This window comes from Sebastes umbrosus, chromosome 12 (assembly GCF_015220745.1).
Source record: "Sebastes umbrosus isolate fSebUmb1 chromosome 12, fSebUmb1.pri, whole genome shotgun sequence".
Lineage (NCBI taxonomy): Eukaryota > Metazoa > Chordata > Actinopteri > Perciformes > Sebastidae > Sebastes > Sebastes umbrosus.
In genome coordinates this window covers 22,852,250-22,859,807 of record NC_051280.1, presented here as the reverse complement: position 1 = coordinate 22,859,807, position 7,558 = coordinate 22,852,250, and the positions used below count along the sequence as shown (strand labels likewise).

Sequence of the window (7,558 nt, the reverse complement as noted above, 5' to 3'; positions counted from 1 at the left end):
CCTCAAATGTCTTGTTTTGTCCACAACTCAAAGATATTCAGTTGACTGTCATAGAGGAGAAAAGAAACCAGAAAATATGCATATTTATGAAGCTGGAATCAGAGAATTATGACTTTTTCTTTCTTGAAAAAATACTCAAACTGATGAATAGATTATGAAAATAGTTAGGGATTCATTTAATAGCTGACAACAAATCGGTTAATTGTTGTAGCTCTAAACTCTATAGAATAAGATCCAGGTGAGGTGTGGGTGCTTTCAGCTACTGTGGTCCTTTGGTTTGTGTCTGTGGAGTGGAACAAGGACTGTGGACTCCCACAGTGTAGCTTGTGTTAGTAAAGGGTCACTTCACAGCCAATATGGAGAGGAGGAATCTTTACAACCTATAACTAGAGTTGTTTTGATACCAATACCAGTATCGGAAATGTGTCCAATACTGCCCAGAATTCAGGATCGGGTATCGGCGAGTACGCCAGTCTATGCACCGATCCGATACGTCATTTATTAACCCAGAAAAAAATCAACTTGTTTAACCGAAAATCAATTCTTCTTCACAGCTCCAAAACGGTAGCCTTCACTGTGCTGTCGCCCTGGATGTATCGTGGCTGCCACTGACAACTACTGTATTAGAGCAGCGAAGAAGAACTGATGCAGGTAGTTTGTCACATGACGATAGCAAACAGCAACAGTGTGGTGCTAGTGGAGAGTCTGATGGTAGTCAGAGCGAGGAAAATGTCAGCCATTTGGCGATATTTCACAGTGGAAAATCCAACAAGTAAAACAGCAATATGTACAGTATGTAAGGCTTCCGCTTCCAGGGGTGGCTCGAGTGTTGCCAATTTGTACACCAGCAATCTTATAAAACATTTGAAGACGCATCACAAGAAAGAGCACGACGACTTCACCGAGGCAAAGGAGGGGAAAAAAGGACAGCAGCAAATGCTTGAAACCACTTTCCAACAACGAGATTGATTCCACAAAGATAGCCCAAAAGCGACAAAGATATTATATTTATCACGCTGGTATCGGACCGGTACTCGGTATCGGACTATACCGCAAGGTCAGGTATCGAAATCGGTATGGGGAAGGAAAAAATGGAATTGGAACATCTCTAGCTATAACGCTTAGAATAATGTACACATAGGCATTTGAGTATTGTATTAAGATGGACTTTTACATCCGTGTTTCTTTCATAAGAATAGGTTAGTATTGGAAAAATATGAGCAACACAAACGCACCATTTTAGTCGAAAGAGAGAGACGTTGAGGCTGAGCCAAAGAGACAGGAGGGGATAGAGACGGAGAGGGAGCCAACTTTACATCATACATTAGCCATTCTTAATAAGTAATAATCCTTTCCTTAAAGCTGGTTCAGCCATTTGGAGTTTTGATGGGTCTAAAAAGACTGCAGCGGTGGCACACTTTGCCTAACCACTGGAAGAAAGCTGAGCTACACTCTTGTTTTATAGCTACGTGAAGTACTGCAGGAATTTGGAGTGGAGCTCTGGCCGGGGCTGCATTAGAAACCTGATCATTTTCATTAAGTAATTGATCGCTGTGACCTGTGCGAGTTCCTTGGCAAGATGGAGTTTCATTTGCTAGTTTGGGAAGCAATGTTACTGCTTCCACATAAATAATTAAATCAAACTTTACAACTCCTGGACACACACAAACACTCATTCAACAAGCGGCTATGAACGCCAAAGACCACATTTTCTCTCCATCTTTGCTTTTTTTCCCCCCTCCCTCTCTCTCACACACACACCCACAACCATAACGACGCTACAATATTTCACTCAAACGGCCTCTTTCCAGCAGTGCCTCTTGGATTTGTCCCATGCAGCCGTCAAACTTGGCCGCTCCAGCCACGTTAAAGCATATTGTTGGCTCCTGGAGGGAGATGCAGCGGAAGATCTGTGACACTAAAATGGTAGAGGAGGAAACATTGAGGAGGCCAATGGCTGCAGCACGTAACATAGGAAGTAGATAAGAAGCCTGTAATTACAGAGAAAGAGAAAACCGACCAGGGCGAAGCAGAGAGATGTGTAAGTATTCGTGTGTGCGTGAGAGAACGAGAGAGAGAGAGAAACTGATAGTGTGCACTGAGAGAGAGGGAAACCGGACCGAGTGGGAGCGATATCTAAAAAGAGCAGGTGCGCCAACACAGAATAGATCAAAAGAGTTCAATTGAAAAAAGAAGAGGAAGATAGAAAATGTGTTGTACTGTAAGTGAACCAAAAATAATTACACACAGGTACAGAGATTAGCCTATTATCTTAATACAGAACCATCTACGCTGGAAGATAAAGTCATATGTGTTTTTATAATCACTATTCTTACAGATGCCTCCGAGTGGTATCTCATTGTTCTTGGCATCTTGACTGTATAGTGTGTAATGCACCAGGTTTTAATGAATATTAATCGGAGCACTTCTGCCTTTACTTTGGCAGAACACATGGCTGCTTTGGGGTTCAAGCTAGAGTCCATTCGCTTATTAGACTATCTCTCTGACCGCCAGAACACCAGACTGCCATGACGTCATCAGGACATAAGTTTGTGCTGCTCTAATAATGAACTGCGGTCCATGTTTGTTTGTTCTCATTAATAGTGATCACAGTCATGTTAGTAAGACTATGTCCTGTTGATATGACACAGATAACGGCCCCTGCGTCCACAAAGATAGACCCACATTTACCTTTCGAAATATATTTCTGTTAACAATACACTTTAGTATGATGGCGTAGTAGTGCCACTGTAGGAGCCGGGGGTCGTGGTTTGCACTCCACTATAACTATACGTTTTTTTCCCGTAGATTTATGACTATAATCTCAAATTTTTTTATTTTTTTTTTCTCATAAATTTGTTACTTAAATCTCAGAGAATATCCATTTTTTTTCTCGTAAATTTATGATTTTATAATCTTGCAAATTTGTGATTTTTTCTTTCACATAAATTTGCCACATTAATCTCCAAAGAATATCCACGTTTTTTATCATAAATCTATAACTTTATAATCTCTTTTTTTTTCTCGTAAATTTAGGACTTTTTTTCTTGGAAAATCCTGATTATTTGTCAGAATATTCCCCCCCTCCACCAGCTATGTAATTAACTTTTTTTTACCTACAATGGCCTTAATACGCCGTCTTACTTTAGAGAGCCGCCGTGTTGTTGTCGTTGTTTTTTAAGTTTGTAGTTAAAGTCCTGTTCAAGGGTTTCCAAATGGAAGATCTAAGGATAGAGGATGTCGCATGTTGTACAGCTTTTAAAGCCCTCTGAGACAAATCTGTGATCTTGGGCTCTACAAACAAAACTGAGTTGGGTATCGTCACTGTGCTTCGAAAACTATGCATCTCCAAACTATCAGCTTTTAATGAGCTAAGAAAAAATGTTGTTTATTAAAAATGGTATTGTATATAATATCATGGCTTTGAGCATGCAATTTAGAGAGAAAGAGCGTGACCTCTTCTGCCCTCGACATTACAAATACCAGTTCATATTTACTGCTGAATCTCTGCAGAAGTGCAACTAACAGCTGTTCTGAAGACAAAGACGTACGATAGAAAATGAGACGAGGAAGAAAGAAATAAAAAGAGTAGAGAGGACTTTGCTAAAACAAAAAAAAAGGCAGCAGAGGTTTCTAAAACACTTCCTCTTGGCCCCGAGTTTGTCATGTATGACAGCTGAGTGTAAGGCAGCCATCTTGAATTAGTCTGTCAATTCCCTGCATGTCATGGCTATGGCTGTCATCTTACTCAACTATGACTAACTGTGAGTGATGCCTCAAGGATAGAGAGTTAGGTGCTGCGGGAGCCACAGCGGCCTTTGATACAGTGTTATGACCAGTGAATAATGTGACACATATTCAGCTGGACGGATGCGGCTGGCCTGCGTAAACGCTGATATGCTCCGCACATGATAAACAACCTGCGATCCTAGAGATAAGAGGCGAGTCGTGACTCAACCCGGGCTGCGGCGTCATCGAACACTCGGCGCAGCCAGTGTGAGATGATACAGAGGGCATGCTTGAGACAGAGCGTCTGGGAGATACACGCTGCCAGCCACAGCAGCGGCAGGGCCCTGCGCCCAATGCTGGAATTTATCTCTGACAGCTAAGATCATTAGTTAGATTTGCTCCGGCTACTCAAATGAATAAGCAGCTTTGCCATCATTCAAGAAGAGGCAGGTACGGGGAGAGTCGTTGTTAAATATCAGCTGACATGTTAGCATCCCAAAGTCCCATAAATGAGTGGAAAGGCCCGCGCGAGGCGGACATCTGTGATGAAGTGTTTTCTATTACCGCCACAAGCTAAGCCAAGGTGCAGGAAGTGATAAAGTGGCCCGTGCAGGCAGCAGCTGTAACGCACGGGCATGCCAGGTAACACCCGAGATGAGAGGAGATTCCATTGAAGGAATGAGGAGATACTCAAGAAGCATCCTGGATAATCCTGATGCACAGCCATAAGCTTAGAGGAGCAGAGGGGTGAGTGTTCTCATCCATCTCAGAGGATGAACAAGAGGGCAATTAGTCACCTTAGTCCACACAAACACACACGCACAGATACCAGCACCTTGTTATGGTCGTTTCCTCTTCGGCACAGCTCTATTCATTCACTGCAATATTAGATTTGCTCGGGTTTTAATTATGAGATTATGAATGACTTTATGAGGAAAATCTTATTGTCAGTGACAATTATTCCCATAATGACTAAAATATTTAGCAAGAAGAAGAGGAATTAAATCTTCATATAGACCAGGGGTCTCCAACAAATAGGTCGCGAGCTACACCCATTTCTGAGTGGATCACTAAAGGTTCAAAGAATATGTATATAAATTTGATACCACAAAGTCACTGTAGACTTGTTTAAATTTCTATCCAATCAAATGCACACATCTCGTACCCTTCGGACACAAAATTATTATTTGCCAGCTGTCAATTCAACGACTTATGCTGCTTACAAGTTTAAATCAGTGACGCACCAGATTTGACAATGACTGCAGAAAATAGCGAGGCCAAAAAAAAAAAGCAAACAAGACTCGGTCAAAACTGAGTATATGTCTGGACCGTGTCTGGTCAGTCTTTGAATTTGTGGCTAAATTGTTATACAGATAGTCAGTGGTCATGTCTATAATGTTAAATCCAGCGGTACCTGTCCACCAGGTCCGGCGAGGACACTAGGGGACGTTCCGCTCCACTCAACTGGCCGTTCAAGCGGTGATGTACCCTTTTGTGGAATGCACCTGATTGGTCCCTTGTTTTCTGCTTGCCGTTTCAAACAGGAAATAACACGGCGGCCTGCTCATAAACTTTCTGTTATTCTGTCTAAACAATCCACCAAAATCTTCTTCTGAAAATTTTAAGTGAGAAATAGGCTGTGCCACAACTGAATCTCGTTTAATTTTAGAACTAGATCACCTAGTTTGACAGCTTGGTCCAAGTTTCGTGATCCAGACGCGTCGCGCTGGACGGGCTCATTTGCATCACGGACTGTTCCCGCCTTTTCATTTTGAAAGAGTAAATGAGCCAATGAGGAAACTCCAACACTCGGCCAACCAATGGTGTAACTTCATCACGTCGCCTATGGCGGGATTGTAATAGAGGTGATGACAGTGGTGACTGAAACGTTATTGAAAGGACCATAAAAGTAAGACAGAAATGATGTCTGCTGTTGACGATGTACAACTTGCTGCTACGAGCAGCTCTCGGCCACTTAAATTTTGTCAAATTAGCTCTCAGAGAAAAAAAAGGTTGGAGCCCTCTGAAATAGACAGTTAAACAGACAGTTACAGATAAATGTAAAGCTTCTTCAAAGATTTGTTTTCCCATTTGATAGCTCCCACTTTCATTTAACTCGTTTATCTCTCTGTGAGACATTATCTCACTAGCTTTAAAACGTTGTACGTCATACTCTCTCCTACCTCTAATCAGGGTCTGGCAGTGTTAATGCAGCAGTGGCAGAGATGTCTCTGGGTTTCGTCTGCTGCTGGTCCTACATGATGCCCTCTCTGCTAATACAACAGCAAACACCTGCCTTGTTTTCTCCGACGTAGTCTTGGCAGAAGCACTGGACCATCAACCTCTGTTCACAGAGCACAATGATGTCACTGCATTGAATGGAGCAGTAGATGAGGAGGGGAAGTGAAGAGGACAAAGAGAGAGAAAGAAGCAAACAGGGAAAGGCCCATTTATAACGCAGTCTGATGTGTGTATGTGTGTGTGTGTGAGGTAAAGATGGTTATGGCGTTATCATGCTTATGTGTGTGTTCAAAACATGTGCCTCGGGGTGTGTGTTTGTGCACCAACGTGCACATGTAAACACATGTGCATACCTGTGTGGGCGGATGGGACCGGCGTTTTGACAAGAGAGGCTCAGAGAGGTTTGCCCAGTTGTAAAATATGGTGATGAGAGATAAAGAGAGGAGAAAGCTCATCACTAATGCAAAGGTTCAAAGACTCGGACCGCGTCTCATCATCAGAGCCGCAACAAACACAAAGGAGATGACCAAGTGACCCCCCGTATTCACCACCAGCAGGCTGAGGTGGACTGTACACTCTTCTGGGAAAAGCCTCAAGAAACATCCCTTAGAAACAGTCTCAAGAAGACACACACACACACACACACTTAAATATGATCACCTTACACCATCTGCACATGGACAACAAAAAGTTGAAATACTGTACACCTTGCATCAGAGTAATCCAACGCCGGGAATATCCCTTTATATTTCACACTGCACACCAGTAACACAGAAAGGCTACAAGGTGTAGCCATGTCAGATAAGAAAATTCATCCCTGCAAAAAAAAAGTCATGCACTAGTGCTGTTAGGTGTGAAAATGCAAATGAGGTGAGCTATAAAGGTTATTAGCTACAGATATTAGAGCCTGCAATTGCAATTTCATCACGCAATCTTATCACACCCCTCTTTTTTAACTAATACTGATAGAAAAGAGAATGAAGTGAAAGGAAAGGGAAGAGCATACCTTTTATCTGACGGAGGTTGCACATGCAGGCTCTCTCCTTGCAGAAGACACATCAGCGATGATTATAAATGACAGCAAGAAAATCAATAGTCTCCTACTAAGAATAGGGGCTCTCCCAGTCATTGCAGTCTCCTGTCGCTCGTAGCACGGAATAACGGGGAATACACGCTCTGGATTCTTGCGAGCACATGCTCAGCGTATTGTTCCCGCTATTGGCTGCTCCCTCTTCTTTCCTCGTGTGTTTCCTCCCCATCTCCTCCACCTGTTTGTGCTCTGAGAGAAAAAAAAAAAAAAAAGCTATGTTTTTATTTTGTATTATTTCAGTCCACAGTGAAATCTCATTCCCACCTCTGGGTCATGAAATTTAATGGCGTTTAATGTGATTTACAGGAGATCGATACAATTTTTTTATCAATTCGGGACGATAAAATAAAATCTGACACGGTGTGGGTCTCCCGGACAAAAAAAAAAACGCTGATGGGAGCTGTGACAAATCAAGAAAAGCACTGGAGGGGGGTTTTATGACCTTGTGTGTGTGCTGACGTCCCCCCCCCCCCTCCTCCTCCTCCTCCTCCTCCTCCC

The 7,558-nt window shown here is 42.6% G+C and overlaps 1 protein-coding gene across 1 annotated transcript in view; it reads right to left on the bottom strand.

The window, feature by feature from the left end:
- The window catches only part of kcnn1a (potassium intermediate/small conductance calcium-activated channel, subfamily N, member 1a), a 77,030-nt gene extending 69,694 nt beyond the window's left edge, over positions 1–7,336 (bottom strand). The window contains exon 1 of the mRNA XM_037786408.1: positions 6,977–7,336. The gene's annotated coding sequence lies outside the window, so the exon portion shown is untranslated. The remainder of the gene's footprint in view (positions 1–6,976) is intronic.
- Positions 7,337–7,558: the final 222 nt, after the last annotated feature.